This window comes from Thermobia domestica, chromosome 2, assembly GCF_964235325.1.
Source record: "Thermobia domestica chromosome 2, izTheDome1.hap1.1, whole genome shotgun sequence".
NCBI lineage: Eukaryota > Metazoa > Arthropoda > Insecta > Zygentoma > Lepismatidae > Thermobia > Thermobia domestica.
In genome coordinates this window covers 280,204,275-280,223,869 of record NC_137455.1, presented here as the reverse complement: position 1 = coordinate 280,223,869, position 19,595 = coordinate 280,204,275, and the positions used below count along the sequence as shown (strand labels likewise).

The 19,595-nt window shown below is 35.5% G+C and overlaps 1 protein-coding gene across 1 annotated transcript in view; it reads left to right on the top strand.

The window, feature by feature from the left end:
- LOC145678519 (sclerostin domain-containing protein 1-like) overlaps positions 1-19,595 on the top strand; it is a 154,411-nt gene that overhangs the window by 129,170 nt on the left and 5,646 nt on the right. The gene's annotated exons all lie outside the window — the stretch shown is intronic.

Below are 19,595 nucleotides of genomic sequence, written 5' to 3'. Positions count from 1 at the left end.
GTATTCACATTAAGTTATCAACTAAACTTCTCTTCATTAAATTTAAGACCAGTAATTTTCTTTATAGTATAGATCTTGTAGTCAAAAGATTCTAGTCACTGAATAGTTAAATTTCTGATCGTAGGGGAAGGATTTGTTTCAGAGTCTACTGATAGAAGATTCGTTGGTGGGGCACACTGTTTCGTAGGTTATTAATTTCACTTTGATCTTGCGAATAAATTTGAATGAGGATTAGGGTTATTTTACTTATCTTACGACCTGCTACTCGTTTTACTTACATGCGGTATTTAACATTATATTCAACTTTAATAGTTACAGACATCAGTAACCACTCAACAAAATGTAATTTATTACAATATACGCGGTAACACTATATGTCACAAATAGTTGGTAAAGGTCGGGTGTCAAAAAACCTTTGGCAACCTAAATAAAACCAGGGTAAATACCGAGCCCATTACATACATACTCGTATATATATATATATTCATATTATTCAATACAATAAATTTCACTTTAATATCCATCGTAGTATTTCGTCGACGTTTAAATCCTACATAACCGTTCATATTCGACAAGTATTCATATTTTATAAATATTTATATTTTATTGGCTCAAAGACAAAAACAAAAACCCTGACTATCAAAAATTCACTTTTTTTTTTTTTCCTCATAAGGTTGCAACATTGTAATTTATATGTATAAACCCGATAATCAATAATCATTTTCAATTTACTAAAGATCCGCGTAGATATATAAAAAATAGTTGACATAAGAGGTGGAAATGCAACAAAATGAGCAGGCACGTAACTTTTAAAACTATGTAAGCACATATATAGAGGTATAAAAAAAAAATCAATGTTATTGGAAACTAGTGGGCCCAGACTACTAATACATATACACTATATGACCAATCAATAGAAATAAAAACCAGAAATCAGTTGTCAATGGATATAATTTGTATGATCCATGAATAACGAATGTTTCTAGGAATCCGAAAGCATAGTGTACCTTCCCGTCAATTTCTCCAGTGGTGGATTGAATATCGCGAAAATGGTCCCGAGATGTGCTGCAATACCTCCACGAATTGCATCCCTCGATGTCTCAGTTAGTACATACGATCGAAATAAGTGATATGGAATATTGTACATTTTCATGAGTTTCAGAAACCGGGGGGGGGGGAGGTTGAAAAATTAAAAAAAAATAACTCTAGAGGTAATGAAGACAGAGAGAGATAGAGAAGAAGGAAGACGAAGAAATAGTGGCGCCAAAGACTTAAGTGGGAAATAACTAACGCTACAAAGACAGAAATCGAATTTCGCTCTCAACAAAATCCATAGCCAAAATATTCTTAACATGCCAAAAGGGTGGTCTAATCAAATACGTAGACTCAAGGAACGCCCTGCTGCCAAGGATGCAAGTTCTGTGTCCATCAGATCCCAATCCCACAAGAATTTGGTTGTAAGATTGAAATCCGATCCCCGTATCCGGCCCAAACCAGCAGGTTCCCGGAAATCGTCCGGAAGGTTAGAGAAGGCGCTAATTTAGAATTTCAAGAAAAAAAAATCATCCGACCTCTTGGAAACTAGAAGATTCCAGAATAGGGATGAAATTAGAGTAATAGCTAAGGTATCCCTAATTAGTAATTCGCCAAAATTAAAAAAAAAATTAAATAAATAAACTGAATTTTGGATCGGTGATTTCAATTACCGAAACATCACCGATGGCTACCCAGCGCAGACATGCCACCGTCTGGGATGTCGTTAATTTCCCTCGTCTAATTAAACTAAGAAAAGAAATGAAAATACTTAAAGGGACTAGGGGTCGACATCCGGGTACGCTAATGACATGAATATTAATTTAGTAGCAGTTGATTTAATCGGATAGTCCGAACTGAGTTATATGAACACTGCACAATAACTAAATAAGGTAAGCGACAAAAAAAAAATCTCTGAGAGGCAATGAATGTTAAAGGTATAAATGACCGAAACCTGTACTTTTCGATGATCACAGAATATAGCAGTTGGTTTTCTTAATTATCATTTCTGTCAACCTTTAGAAGTAATTCCCACATGATGCTACCCTATCTATTGAAAGTTTTAAGATTCCGGGGCTATTATCATGAGGTACATAAATGCAAAGTAAGACAATTTCCCAACTACAATTTACCATTCAAGTAGCAAACTCGGTTGGATGAATGTACTGGTGTAGAAGTCAAAACGCGAGAGATCTTTTCTTTTCTTCGTAAACATATTCATATTTTCACTATAAAACATACACTAGGCCTATCCATTTAAATATAGGGGTCATCATCTCATTCATATTTTATATCATATTATTAATATACCATTATATTCATTCATTATCTACTAATTTTCGCGCGAAGTAATATTTTATAGACACCCTATTTCATACATTTTACACGCAGGCCATACACATATTTACATTACACAGTAATAAATATATATAATTATCACAATCTATCACGCTCAAACCACCACACGATCACATTCATCGAACCACGTACTCTTTGTCTCGAAACACCCAAATTGTATTTACTTCGCAGGTTTAAAACAAAAATCATACATGTATTTACTGAAAGTTAAGTTGTCAACGATTAATCTATTTGCTGATAAAACTAAAGCAACAATGGAATTTTCTACAGCCACGGGAAAAGAGAATTTAATACTACATTTTGAAACAAACAGTAACAGCATATGGGCTTTACTTCTACTAAGAAAATAGGTATTCTTTATTTCAGCAGATATTTCAATTTCTACTGACCCTAGCAAGCTGAAATTTTTCGCACAGCAAGATCTCATGTTATTTTATACGAAGGTATACTCATCTGAACCGAAAACCATGTCCAATGAAAGTAATTTTTGAATAAATGACTAAAATCCAACAACCTAGATCACTAAATTATGCGATGTCGTATTGTCAACAAACAATTGAGTACCGAAACCGGACGCTGTGGCGCTGTAGTGGAGGCATAATTTACCGTGTACTGAAATCTATACTTGTACTCATTAATCAGAAATTTAATATTTACTCTGGTTTATTTCTGTTAGGAAAATGGTACTAAATTAACACATATTTATACACTGTCCTAACCGAAATTTCACACACTCACACAAGACTACTAACTACATACACCACTGCTAATACTATACATAAAACAACTAACTAAACCAAACATGCACCATTTAGTTACATGCATGTTGACAAAATAAATACTCCCTTCTGATATATACCGTCGGCTCTATTTAATTTAGAGGGGCAAAATGAGAAAGGTAAACACTAGGTCCAATTGACCTGACCAATTGTTTACATAATGACTACCAAAAATTGATGCCCGGGGGGCACCTTAACGAGGTTTATGGAGGGACCCTTCCCCTGAAAGGGGAAAAGGCCCTAAAACGAACAATAACTAACCCATTCCCCCGCTAGAACCGGTTCAATTTAGAAAAGGGGATAGGAGCCCTTTTAAGCTAACTTAAGCTGCCATTATGATTATTTACAATACTATCAAACCTACTACATACATGCAATTACGAAATAAATAATAATAAATCACATTTACTTAATACACGACCAACATGCACTAATCAGGTCGTAATTTCCCTAATCCCTAATTGAATTTGAAAAGATAAAAAAAAAATCACTTTCCTATATTGTCTATCCTATCTGGGCAGCAAACATGGCTTCCTGCAAACCGAAATCCTGAATCAGATATTTTCCCCTGGTTTTGCAGTTCTTTCAACAAAAATATGGGTTTCCTGGCTCCTGATTGATCACACGACGTTTACGATGACATTTAGTCTAAATTTTACCTGTTTTACACTCGAAATCCACGTCTTTACCAGCCAGTATAGCGTAGTTGATTTCCACGGCTGTGCTCGTAGAGTCGTTCTTGATTATTCTCATAACATTGCGCCGAAAAAGCCAGAGGTAGGAGAATTCCTCCAATCAGAACGAAAACTTTAGCCGCGGAAATTACAAAGCGAATGGAAATTTGGTAAATCCAGATATAACCGGATCTGAAAGTGACTATGGACTACTGAGAGGGGGTGAGGGAAAGATTAGGTACCTGACTAAATTCTACATTGGTCTGAAATTAAGAAAATTTATATCCAATGACAGAACTATGTTTCGGTATGACGTCAGAATGGTAAACCTTGAAACTTTTCAACTTATATATCAGAAAATGGGATTTACACTTAATCAAAATGTAAATAAATATATTATACAGTGGGAATATGGTTATTAATGAAACCTTTCGATTCATTGTATTTAATTCGAAGTAAAGGGAGTAAATAAATTGTGTAGCTAAACCGAAATTGAATGAAAAAAAAAATTACTAGGTACAGGGTGCGTAAAAAAAATTGCCATTACTTTCAACTGTAATGGTACATTACAGTTTTCCCCGGCCCATTAACAAAAATTTTGTTAGAATAACAAAATTTTGCTAATTGGGAATACTAACTACTGATGCTTGTTAAGTTAACACACTCATTCATCCCATTCAAACGTTACCAGTCACTCTAGGACAGTATATTATATCTACTTGGGGTATTGCGCAAGTCATTCACTACGTTTATCTTCTGTACAATTGAAAATCTTTAAATTTCGAAAATTGTGAGTTCCGATACTTTTTTTTTTTTTCAGTAGTGTTCATATAGCAATAGAACGGACAGAAGTTCCAACTGAGAAATCGACAGATACAACTCGTAAGGCTTCACTCGCCGACTAGCATATCAGATGACATTAGGATCTAGTTTCTCGACTATCACTGCCATTTAATATTTTTCTAGGCTCACCATTACCACGCACTTGCGAAGGGACTGAATTCTGGGGTCTATTTACATTATTGTTACTATTATTCTGACTATTACCGTTCTCCCTTCTTCCGTACGCCCTGTTAAAATTCCTCCTGGTGTTATCGCCCCTACCCGGGTTCGATTCCATGTTGGTATGGTCATAGGGACGATAACTCCGGCGATTGTTGAACATGGGCCGATTCCTGAATAGTCGCCGGCCATTATTGTTGTTTTCTGAGCCATACCCACTAGGATAACGAGATCCAGCTTGGGTATAACTCAGGAAATCTGTCTGGCAACTTGCCGTTACCTTCGTCTTCGTCGGTTTTAGAATCTTTGCCTGTCGGGCGAAGTATCGTTTTGGTGGACCACCAACTTCCTTGCCGCACAAGGCAGCTAAACGTGAGGTGACTTCTCGCACCGTTTGGCACAAGTGGGACGCTATGGCCCGGGACTCATCGGGTGGAAGAGCGTTAACTATAATATCTACAAGTTCAGCCTGAGAGGGATGTTCAGCTATCTGATAATATAGTTCGATAATTTTCCAAGCATAGTCCAAGAGGGACCCATACTTGGAGCGATCATACCGGAGTGATTGTAAGTTTCTCTTTTGGAGCCGTTCGATGTGCTCATTACAATATTCTTCTTTGAAAAGAATCAAAAAATCACTAAACGTCCGGATTTGGTATTTAACCGAAGCAAACCATGCGCCCGAAGCGGCGATCAAACATTTTTCAACTATCTGCAGGCGTTCCCCATCAGTAAGTTTATACATGTCTAAATATTGCTGCAGTCTCCGCAGGAAAACTCGAGGTAACCCGTTAGTAATGTTCCCATCGAAAGTGGGAAAACGTTCAATATCCCGGAGGGAAACTTTAGAGCTCATACTATACGGGGCGGGAAAAGAATCTAGTGGAATCAACGCGTTATCCTGAGCGGTTGGGGTTGTCACCGGATTTGCCACCGACGGAGTGGTCACTGAACTGAACGCTCCCATATGACCAAGAGAGGTTTTATAGTTAGTATTGACCATGTAAGGTTCGAACTTAGGACCCACCACGGCAGTAACCGACGGTCCGGCACATCTCCTTTCCCCTCCTGGCAGCACGCTGTAAGATTGTACCATTCCAAAGGTAGAGTGAGCATTTACGCTAGTGACTGTTGTAGTCACAACACTCGACTGCATCGGTACATCGAAATTACTCAACCATGATTTCGAGGTTGGCTGATGCGGGGGACAATACATGGTTGTGTCCCGTGCATCAGGCAACACTTGACTCTTTCCCGGGAGGACGTTACTCGTTTCTGGGAAATTTTTCCCTGAAGAATCGCTATCAGGAAAAGGATAGGAGATGTCAGACTTGACGATTTCCAGTTTAGTAATCTTCCCCTTAATACTGTCTACCTCAGTTTGAATTCGACTAATTCTTTGATCAACCGACTCTAGTTTAGTTTCTATTGATAGGTCGGATATTACAACATTCAATTTACTTATTTCAGCCTGCTGCTGTTCAACCTTTCGTTCGATGTCACCAAATCTTTTGTTTGTACCCTCAAACCTTACATCTATTTCGTTTAATTTCTCATTTGTTTCGTCTCTGAGCTGCTCGGTAGACTGTTGGGCCCGGTATCTAACCTGCTCCAGTTCAGTAGACGTTTGTTCTTTCAATTTACTAATCGAAGAAGCAAAGTCTAAACAGATCTGGTCAAATTTATTGTTTAATACCTCGAATCGAGCGTCGGTCTCTCGTTTCGAGGTATCAAACTTCTCATTTATCTCACGCCTTAAGTTTTCACTATTCTGATCTATTTTCTGATTTATCTCACGCCTCATTTCTGTATTATTTTGTTCCATGTTAGAAAATTTTTCATGCATCATTTCCATCATCTGGCGAATTAATGCAGACGTGTCAGACCCTCCAGATGACATTCCTTCCTTCGGGTTTGCCGTCTGATCCCGAGAATCACTGTGATTTTCATTTTTTTCTTCATCGTCGAGGTCAGATATCTCCGCTGGAGATATTTGGCCTCGGTCCTTTTCACAGTCCTCACAATATTTTTCTATTTCGCCGGTTTGCACCTTTTCTGCATTTTCCGCAGTATCATCTAAATTGGAACAAGCAAAGTGGATCCATTTTTGTCCACAACCGGTGCATCTAATTAATCTTCGCGGGGCGCGAGATCTTTTCTCTTTTTCATTTAATGTGCATTGAGTGCACGTGATTTCACACTCGCCCTGTGACACCACAACCTTTTTTGTTGCCATAGCTTTGAGACACTTTACACTTTACAAAAGACAAGATATATATAGCAAAAATACACATATACTATAAAATACTTATTTGCTATCCAGACAAGTATTATTCATGACTTAAAGGACTCCCATTCTCTTTCCTTCCTTGAAACCCTTCTAGCGTTTAATTCTAATTTTAGAAAAATTTGGACACTCCTTCTCTTTCTCCCCCTTAGAAAAGGAAACAAAAATGACAAAGTAGCCAACGACTCTACTTATTTCATTTGACTATAAAATTTCTCTTATTAATTTCAATGTTGTAATCAATTCAACATGCCTTCAACCTCACTCTTTGACATTCTTAAAAAAAATTTCAAATCTATCGGTTGCCATTTAAACTGAGATCCGTTGCCATGGAAACAAACGTTGCCATAACAACCATTCTTATCGCGGTTCACCAACTCAAACTGATTGGCATGATAACTGGTATTATTCAATAAGCATTTTCAGATCCGTTACCACAGTAAACATGGTTACCATAGCAACAGTCTTGTCACGTGTCGCCACTTTAAAACTGTAAAAAGGGGGGGGGGCTGTCGTCCAACATAGAAACCACCGTTTCTTAATTTTGAACATACTAGATTCGATTGAAGCGAGAAAACTTTTTATCGGACTTCTAAAGAGAATGAAATAAAATAACTAAGTACATGACCGTGTTTATTACATCTAGGATTCCCAGTCACGACCCCCTTTTCAGTTTTATTAAAAAAAAAATAGAAGAAGAAGATGAAGAAAGGAAAAGGAAAATAGAAGAGGAAAGAGGTAAAGTAAGAAGGTAATAAAGAGGAAACTGTTACTGAATATTTTGAAAACATATGGTAAAGAAAGTGAATAATTATCGAATTCCAATAGCTATTGGGTTAATATTTGGTATTCAGGTGATTAAGGGTAGACGCATGTTAACCCATACATCCCCGATCTAGATCCATTTAACCCCAACTACCAAATTATCCCGATCTAGATCTGAGATAGACGAGAAAGTTTAAGTTTACAGTTTATTCAATATTTCCAGAAGTTCTAGACTAATATCCAATATTTGAAAAATAAAAGACGAAGTTGATGGCATGTTAGAATCGACCACAAAGAAAAAAAAAAAATCAGAGTATTACATATTCGTAGAAGATTTTGACTCTCACAGTTCTCCCATGCTGATCATTCGTTCAGGCTACTTCAGTCCTTTTTACTTCCTTCATAGAGCCAACTTAAGTTAGTATTAACATTCAATGAGTTTAATTGATAACTACCATTAATTATAATAAGTCACACATATATGTCAAAATAATGGATGCACTTAATACTAAACCTACATTTCACTCACACACGCATTCATATAGGACAATGTATACTTTGGGTTGTATTTAGTTAAATTAAACTAACCTAACTACATTACTATATACATTTATTACATTTCAATAAAAGAAAAATTAGTTGGACATAACAGGGAAAAACTTAATACATGGAAAGAATGTTTCATTAACATGCATAGAAATTCGCTAGTTTTATCAAGACCAAATAACACATTTCTCTTCCTATATATATATTAAAAGTTGAATTACATAAAAGAGAATTTGACAAAAGAAAAAAAATGAAAGACAAAAATAAAAAAAATTCAAAGATCAATACATTTAGGATTCAATGTAATGAATATATATATATCGTTGCGGAAAAGAAAGAAAGAAAAAAATATAATTGGTTAATCATCCTTAAAAAAAAAACTTTAGTAACATTTTATTAGGTCTCTGTCCCAAGAGGAGACATTTCGACGATTTTATGAGTCTTTGTTCTCACATCGATAATAGCTCCTTTTTCCAACTCTCTTTTGCACTGTGGTTTGTGTCCATGAGAGTGTTTAATTGTTTTTGTTTTAGCTATAGACAAATAGTCGCTTCATATCATATATATATATATTTATATTTCTCATTTCGTCACTCGACGCACTCAATATAAAATTTCAAAGTTTATCAAGGTTAAAAAAATTTTGAATCCAGTCACAGACATTGAGAACATATTTCCATATTCCGGTATTCACATTAAGTTATCAACTAAACTTCTCTTCATTAAATTTAAGACCAGTAATTTTCTTTATAGTATAGATCTTGTAGTCAAAAGATTCTAGTCACTGAATAGTTAAATTTCTGATCGTAGGGGAAGGATTTGTTTCAGAGTCTACTGATAGAAGATTCGTTGGTGGGGCACACTGTTTCGTAGGTTATTAATTTCACTTTGATCTTGCGAATAAATTTGAATGAGGATTAGGGTTATTTTACTTATCTTACGACCTGCTACTCGTTTTACTTACATGCGGTATTTAACATTATATTCAACTTTAATAGTTACAGACATCAGTAACCACTCAACAAAATGTAATTTATTACAATATACGCGGTAACACTATATGTCACAAATAGTTGGTAAAGGTCGGGTGTCAAAAAACCTTTGGCAACCTAAATAAAACCAGGGTAAATACCGAGCCCATTACATACATACTCGTATATATATATATATTCATATTATTCAATACAATAAATTTCACTTTAATATCCATCGTAGTATTTCGTCGACGTTTAAATCCTACATAACCGTTCATATTCGACAAGTATTCATATTTTATAAATATTTATATTTTATTGGCTCAAAGACAAAAACAAAAACCCTGACTATCAAAAATTCACTTTTTTTTTCCTCATAAGGTTGCAACATTGTAATTTATATGTATAAACCCGATAATCAATAATCATTTTCAATTTACTAAAGATCCGCGTAGATATATAAAAAATAGTTGACATAAGAGGTGGAAATGCAACAAAATGAGCAGGCACGTAACTTTTAAAACTATGTAAGCACATATATAGAGGTATAAAAAAAATCAATGTTATTGGAAACTAGTGGGCCCAGACTACTAATACATATACACTATATGACCAATCAATAGAAATAAAAACCAGAAATCAGTTGTCAATGGATATAATTTGTATGATCCATGAATAACGAATGTTTCTAGGAATCCGAAAGCATAGTGTACCTTCCCGTCAATTTCTCCAGTGGTGGATTGAATATCGCGAAAATGGTCCCGAGATGTGCTGCAATACCTCCACGAATTGCATCCCTCGATGTCTCAGTTAGTACATACGATCGAAATAAGTGATATGGAATATTGTACATTTTCATGAGTTTCAGAAACCGGGGGGGGGGAGGTTGAAAAATTAAAAAAAAATAACTCTAGAGGTAATGAAGACAGAGAGAGATAGAGAAGAAGGAAGACGAAGAAATAGTGGCGCCAAAGACTTAAGTGGGAAATAACTAACGCTACAAAGACAGAAATCGAATTTCGCTCTCAACAAAATCCATAGCCAAAATATTCTTAACATGCCAAAAGGGTGGTCTAATCAAATACGTAGACTCAAGGAACGCCCTGCTGCCAAGGATGCAAGTTCTGTGTCCATCAGATCCCAATCCCACAAGAATTTGGTTGTAAGATTGAAATCCGATCCCCGTATCCGGCCCAAACCAGCAGGTTCCCGGAAATCGTCCGGAAGGTTAGAGAAGGCGCTAATTTAGAATTTCAAGAAAAAAAAAATCATCCGACCTCTTGGAAACTAGAAGATTCCAGAATAGGGATGAAATTAGAGTAATAGCTAAGGTATCCCTAATTAGTAATTCGCCAAAATTAAAAAAAAAAATAAATAAATAAACTGAATTTTGGATCGGTGATTTCAATTACCGAAACATCACCGATGGCTACCCAGCGCAGACATGCCACCGTCTGGGATGTCGTTAATTTCCCTCGTCTAATTAAACTAAGAAAAGAAATGAAAATACTTAAAGGGACTAGGGGTCGACATCCGGGTACGCTAATGACATGAATATTAATTTAGTAGCAGTTGATTTAATCGGATAGTCCGAACTGAGTTATATGAACACTGCACAATAACTAAATAAGGTAAGCGACAAAAAAAAAATCTCTGAGAGGCAATGAATGTTAAAGGTATAAATGACCGAAACCTGTACTTTTCGATGATCACAGAATATAGCAGTTGGTTTTCTTAATTATCATTTCTGTCAACCTTTAGAAGTAATTCCCACATGATGCTACCCTATCTATTGAAAGTTTTAAGATTCCGGGGCTATTATCATGAGGTACATAAATGCAAAGTAAGACAATTTCCCAACTACAATTTACCATTCAAGTAGCAAACTCGGTTGGATGAATGTACTGGTGTAGAAGTCAAAACGCGAGAGATCTTTTCTTTTCTTCGTAAACATATTCATATTTTCACTATATAACATACACTAGGCCTATCCATTTAAATATAGGGGTCATCATCTCATTCATATTTTATATCATATTATTAATATACCATTATATTCATTCATTATCTACTAATTTTCGCGCGAAGTAATATTTTATAGACACCCTATTTCATACATTTTACACGCAGGCCATACACATATTTACATTACACAGTAATAAATATATATAATTATCACAATCTATCACGCTCAAACCACCACACGATCACATTCATCGAACCACGTACTCTTTGTCTCGAAACACCCAAATTGTATTTACTTCGCAGGTTTAAAACAAAAATCATACATGTATTTACTGAAAGTTAAGTTGTCAACGATTAATCTATTTGCTGATAAAACTAAAGCAACAATGGAATTTTCTACAGCCACGGGAAAAGAGAATTTAATACTACATTTTGAAACAAACAGTAACAGCATATGGGCTTTACTTCTACTAAGAAAATAGGTATTCTTTATTTCAGCAGATATTTCAATTTCTACTGACCCTAGCAAGCTGAAATTTTTCGCACAGCAAGATCTCATGTTATTTTATACGAAGGTATACTCATCTGAACCGAAAACCATGTCCAATGAAAGTAATTTTTGAATAAATGACTAAAATCCAACAACCTAGATCACTAAATTATGCGATGTCGTATTGTCAACAAACAATTGAGTACCGAAACCGGACGCTGTGGCGCTGTAGTGGAGGCATAATTTACCGTGTACTGAAATCTATACTTGTACTCATTAATCAGAAATTTAATATTTACTCTGGTTTATTTCTGTTAGGAAAATGGTACTAAATTAACACATATTTATACACTGTCCTAACCGAAATTTCACACACTCACACAAGACTACTAACTACATACACCACTGCTAATACTATACATAAAACAACTAACTAAACCAAACATGCACCATTTAGTTACATGCATGTTGACAAAATAAATACTCCCTTCTGATATATACCGTCGGCTCTATTTAATTTAGAGGGGCAAAATGAGAAAGGTAAACACTAGGTCCAATTGACCTGACCAATTGTTTACATAATGACTACCAAAAATTGATGCCCGGGGGGCACCTTAACGAGGTTTATGGAGGGACCCTTCCCCTGAAAGGGGAAAAGGCCCTAAAACGAACAATAACTAACCCATTCCCCCGCTAGAACCGGTTCAATTTAGAAAAGGGGATAGGAGCCCTTTTAAGCTAACTTAAGCTGCCATTATGATTATTTACAATACTATCAAACCTACTACATACATGCAATTACGAAATAAATAATAATAAATCACATTTACTTAATACACGACCAACATGCACTAATCAGGTCGTAATTTCCCTAATCCCTAATTGAATTTGAAAAGATAAAAAAAAAATCACTTTCCTATATTGTCTATCCTATCTGGGCAGCAAACATGGCTTCCTGCAAACCGAAATCCTGAATCAGATATTTTCCCCTGGTTTTGCAGTTCTTTCAACAAAAATATGGGTTTCCTGGCTCCTGATTGATCACACGACGTTTACGATGACATTTAGTCTAAATTTTACCTGTTTTACACTCGAAATCCACGTCTTTACCAGCCAGTATAGCGTAGTTGATTTCCACGGCTGTGCTCGTAGAGTCGTTCTTGATTATTCTCATAACATTGCGCCGAAAAAGCCAGAGGTAGGAGAATTCCTCCAATCAGAACGAAAACTTTAGCCGCGGAAATTACAAAGCGAATGGAAATTTGGTAAATCCAGATATAACCGGATCTGAAAGTGACTATGGACTACTGAGAGGGGGTGAGGGAAAGATTAGGTACCTGACTAAATTCTACATTGGTCTGAAATTAAGAAAATTTATATCCAATGACAGAACTATGTTTCGGTATGACGTCAGAATGGTAAACCTTGAAACTTTTCAACTTATATATCAGAAAATGGGATTTACACTTAATCAAAATGTAAATAAATATATTATACAGTGGGAATATGGTTATTAATGAAACCTTTCGATTCATTGTATTTAATTCGAAGTAAAGGGAGTAAATAAATTGTGTAGCTAAACCGAAATTGAATGAAAAAAAAAATTACTAGGTACAGGGTGCGTAAAAAAAATTGCCATTACTTTCAACTGTAATGGTACATTACACCATAATTCCTACCAACGAAGTATCCATTACAGATACTCTTTCAGTTGTACAGGGTGGCCCAAAAGTAGGTATACACCCCTGGATTGATCAAGTATAACGTTCTTATGGGTTTATTTGCTTCTGCTGTTCCGAGCTTAAGGTACAAGTAAAAAGACATTAAGAACAAATTATAAAGAAACTAGGTCTACCTGTTTGATAACAATAAGAAATGATATGAAATACGGTGAGCTGATCAGCACGGGACTGTATATCTACTTTTGGGCCACCCTGTATGTAACACAATTTTAATACATCCTTCGATTGTCGAAATATTACTGGTGTGCCATGAGTTACTACCCAATCCTCGTATATAAATCGGTCTACGCGTTATAGAATAATATATGAACATACAGACGGTATTCATAATTTCATCTGTTGAGAAATTTAATGGTCTAACTCCAATGAGTTTTATTAGTTTATGATAAAATTTATATGGAATCTGAAAGTAAATATACTTTTTGAAACTAAAAAAGAGTAATCGAAATCGGTACATCTATGTTGAAATGATGTGTGAACATTCTAACTAACTAACTCTATGGCCTATGGAACCTGGAGGTTCAGTGCCGCGTTCACAAAAGCTCTCCACTGACTTCTATCCTTAGCTAATTGGATCCAGTTTCTACTTTGTATTCCTATCTCTGCGAGATCCATCTTAATATTATCCTCCCATCTGCGCCTAGGTCTTCCTAATGGTCGTTTTCCTATGGGTCTACCAGTCAAGACTTTGAAAGCGTTTCTACTTTCTTCCATTCTAGCTACATGACCTGCCCACCTAAGCCTCCTAGACTTGACGACCCTAACAATGTTGGGTAAACCGTATAAACTATGTAGTTCCTCGTTATGAAGCTTCCGCCATTCCCCATTCTCGTTCCTCTTGGGTCCGAATATTCTTCTCAGGATCCTGTTCTCAAATACTTTCAGTCTATGTTCTTCCCTCAGAGTAAGCGACCATGTTTCGCAACCATACAGAACAACAGGCATGATTATCGTTTTATATATTTTAAGCTTCAAATTCCTCGACAGAACTCGCGACGACAAGAGATTTTGAACCGAATAGTAACACGAATTCCCTGCTTTTAGTCGACATTTAATTTCTTCGTGAATATGATTTTCGTCTGTTAATATTGATCCTAAATATTTGAAAGTATCCACTTTATCAAAAGCATTATTTAATATTTTAACGCCTCCACAATTTGCCGTATCACGGTCCCGACGCACTTCCATGTATTTAGTTTTCTCTGCATTTACTTCTAAACCCATGTCCCTGCAAGCGTTTAATAACATCTCTGCATTTATTTCTACTGTTCTCCTATCATCCCCTATTAAATTTACATCATCAGCATATGCCATAACCTGGTGAATGCCGTTCAACTCTAGGCCCTGGTTGCTATCTTTGATTTTCCTTATGGCGTATTCCAGCACAAAGTTAAATAATAATGGCGACAACGCATCTCCTTGTTTCAGGCCATTTTCGACGTGGAAGCTCGCGGACAAAAATTTTCCTACCCGGACTTTACTTTGGGATTCACTTAAACATATCTTAATTAAACTAATTAGCTTTCTCGGTATTCCAAGCTCTGTAAGAACGTTGTATAATGTTTCTCTCCTAACCGAGTCGTAGGCCTTTCTAAAATCAATAAATAGTTGATGTACCGGAGTATTGTATTCCCACTTCTTTTCAAGTATTTGGCGAATGGTAAATATTTGGTCGATAGTTGATCGATTTCGTCTAAATCCGCACTGATAATCTCCAATAATTTCATCTGTGTATGGGGTCAATCTTGTTAACAGAATATTTGAAAGGATTTTATAGGATGTTGACAGAAGAGAAATGCCTCGATAATTATTACAGTCAGTTTTGTCGCCTTTCTTGTGAATTGGAACAATGATTGACTCTTTCCAATCTTGTGGCAATTCTTCCTTGTTCCAGATAAGGAGAATGAGTTTGTGTATCTTATTCCACAATTTTTCGCCTCCAGCTAAAATTAACTCAGCCGGAATTTCATCTACACCCGGAGATTTGTGTTTCTTTAATTTCTTTATAGCGGCTTCCACTTCTATTCGATTGGGTTCTGGAATATACGGTTCTGCGTTGTGTATCTCCTTTTCTCCACGCACATTAGTTTTTGGCTGCGTGTTCAGCAAATCGTCAAAGAAATCTTTCCATCTATTTAAGAGGCTATCCGTATCAGTGAGAACTGTTCCGTCAGATTTCTTTAATATATAAGCACGAGGTTCATAGCCTTTCTTAAATTCGCTGATCCCCTTATACATGTCCCGAATATTTTTATTTTTACTATTATCTTCAAGTTCCTTAATTTTAGCTTTCAAAAAATCCCGTTTCTTTGTTCTAAAAGTTTTGGAAGTTTCCCGCCTGATATCTGCGAAATTTTGTGTAGTTATTTCATTCGGATTTTGTAGCCACCGTAATTTTGCCTGTTTTCTCTTCTCTACTAGTTTAATGCATTCTTGGTCGAACCATGGTTTGTTCCTACGTATTTCCGCGTGTCCCAATTTTTCTATTGCTGAACTTTTAATGCTATCTCTAATTTCAATCCAAGTATCCTCAACACTAGTGCACTCCGAGTCTTCTAAAACCGAGAATCTATTCGAAACTTCAATCTGGTATTCCTCTCTTACCTGGCTCTCTTCTAATTTCTTTAAATTAAATCTCTCCGTTTTCAGACATTGAGACATTTCAGACATTAAATCTCTCCGTTTTCATTGTGTGAACATTCACACAATGAAATCAGTTGATTACGATATTAACAATGAAAAATTTCATGATCTTGCTCCGAAGACTATCGTTAGTTCCTAATGAAATTTACATGGAATTAACGCAAAAGTATGTTCTTAAAAAAAAGAAAGAAAGAAAGAAAGAAAAGAAGGTGCAGTTATATCGAAGTTTTGCGTGATCATACACATGATTGTGGTATAAACACTGTCATCCATTCAGGAATTTTATGTTGTAACTCTGACCACTATAGTTAGATCCTTATGAAGTTGACATAGGACCACCAGGAAAGAATACGCTTTAAAATAAACGAATTGTCAATCAAAATCTGGGCACTTATGTCGGAGTTATGCATAAACAAACGCATACTAAAGTAGTTAATTACGTTGTTCACACTACATTTATTGAGTTGTTTCATTGTCTAGCTTCAAAGACTATCATTATAACACAATAAAATTTATATGGGGCCAGCGTAAAAGTATGCTCTTTAAAAAAAAAGAATCAGTGGAACTAAGTAAATGAACGGGTCGAATTGAGATCCTCCTCTTTTTTATTTTTAATCGGTTAAAAATAAAGAAAATACCTAAGGAAATAATGATACAAGTCATCGACCCACTGCAGAGATTGGGTTCATCCTGCCCATGTCCATCCTAATGATCCTAATACCCACACATTTCTGACTATTTTGAGAAGGCGTAACCTTCTACGACACGTTATTATATTTGGGAATTAAAATAATTTTAAAAATGGTATATTCATTGTACTTCTCCTTCTGCTTCCTTCTTCCTGGCTGAAATCAAAACATAATTACATTTGCAAGACAATAGAAGGACACCTTCCCGGCGGAAGCGTCATGTGGTTCAGATCCCATGTTAAGCTCTAGGTTAACGTTGATTCCACGGTGAGTACTTTATAACAATAGTTTACAGTTAAGTCGTTTCGTAAGATTATAGAGAATAACACTACCACAATCATCTAACGAAGTGTTGTGTTTTCCCTTACGTTAGTTTGGGAGAGGAAATTCGGTTTCGAAATATATTAATGAGTTAACATACTATACCATTGCACAACTATCGTAAAATAATTAATTGCAAATTGTTGTTGAGTTTCCGCTATTTTTGAATAACATGGAAAATTAAGTTGTAGGATACAACTAGAACCTTTTTCACTTTTTTCTCGGAAGTGGGGATGGGGTGAAGATAATATTGATAGGTCTAGTAGGACTACGAAAGTACAAACGTGACTGAAAGAACGTCGGAGTAAGTGAAGCATAACACGAATAAAACAGACGAACAAGGACAACATACAAAAAAGAAATGAAAAGAAAGAGCGAAGGCAATGAACAAGAGCAGCAGCTAGTCAAATGGTTATAATGAATGTCTTTGGACATATTATTGCGTCATTACGTTGCAAATGGCGACAAGAAAGGAAAGGAAAAGAACTCTTTTTAAGATATAGTTAGACCCACTTTAAAACTAAGTTTCATAGATGTCTACAAGATAAAGAAAGAAAGGGGGAGAACTTTAAAATAATAATAAACTAGATTCACCGGCTAGTCTTGTTTTGTTACTTCAACAACGAAGAAAGAAAGAAAAGGGAGGGGGAATAAGACAAACTAAAATGTATTCTGAATCTGGCAACACTTTTGCACAGACAAAACACGATAGCGACAGAAGAAAATGAAGATTGCGCTCAATTTGCGACTTTTGACAGTTTAATGGAGGAACATGCAACAAAGTCTTTTCTTCTTTCTCCTTCTGAATGATGTATATATACGTATATCGCTTGTCGTACTGGAATATTGTTCTCTTAGTTTTTTCAACAGGAAGCTGTAATTATCTCAGTCTATTTTATTACAGACATGTGACAAGTGTCATTTTTTGACCTTTTTCTTACGTCGTGACAGATACGACCAGTAGAGTAATATTTCATTTTCTAATCTATTTTAAAAGTCTTCTTACTTTCCTTCTTTCTTAGTAGTAGTACACTTATTTCTTTGTTATCTGTCCTTATAATAACTTCGAATATCACAAAGCACTGCTATTTATGATCTTGATGCATAACTGTCTTCAGTATATATATTAGTTTGTGACGGTCTCAAGGCCAACAGAATATTTAGCATACGAAAATATTACCAAAACATTCATTGACTTCTCTTCTGTATATTCTGGTAACACTCAGAGCTGTACTTAACGCATGAGTCATGGCCTCGGGCGGCAAATTTCTAGGACTTTTTTTTTTTTCATATCTCAGTTCTCAAAATATGATAAATTTATTATACATTCACCTATGGATGTAACATGGAATTTTCATATTTGTTTCACATTTTTCTTTCTCTTCTACTTTGATTACTCACTTTAATGTTTCAAATTCTTTAACCCGTATTTGCTGACATTGTAGGCCGGCAAAATGGTATAAACGGCCCTCTTAACGGAATTGATGCACCATCTGTTGTTTTTTAACCCATTTTTTATTTTGGAAAATATTTTTTCTTTGAAAGGAACTAATTAGAATTTTAATAGTTTGATTTCATTTATTTATTCTTGAAATCTATTTAAATACCCCTTACTTTGTGAAGGTTTAATTTTGTTATATATTGTATTGATATAGGCCCTATAATAATCAAAATTTTAGTTTGTATTCAATTCAATTTATATTAAATTTATAAATAATGAAAATTCGCCTTGCAAAAAGAAGGGACATTTGACTAGACTTGAAGGAAATCAATAAAACATTTCTGAAATTTCAGTCCAGAAATTCAGACACTGTCTGATGGTGTCTGATGAAGCCAAGTGGATAGTTGGCAAAACTGTTATACGTTATTAATTTTTACAATACACACATTGTTTTGCTCAGCGAGTAGTTTAGATAGGATTTAACTCATTATCTTGAAGATTCACACTCACCTGAGAAAAAAATGTAAGGGTTGCCAGACATACGTTTGATCTCCTCAGGATAAATGGTAAGTGTTCTCGCCTTTGAACGAGAAAAGTTTCACTGATCAATCGTTGATTGAACGATTGCAAAAGTTTGTGCTTGCAAACGGCGACTATTTTGATTAACCATTTATTGTAGTCTTCAATCTTCTTTTCTTTGTCATTTTTGCCTTTGAAAATTACGTATTTAAGTCGAACATTTCATTTGCACCAACTTAATTGGGACGAAACGAAGGAGCAGACGAACAGACGGTCAGACATTCAAATTTTTTTCCGACATGTAGGGACCACGAAACATGTAAACCCATTGAAATCTCAAATTCTATTTTCTCACGGTCATCATGTT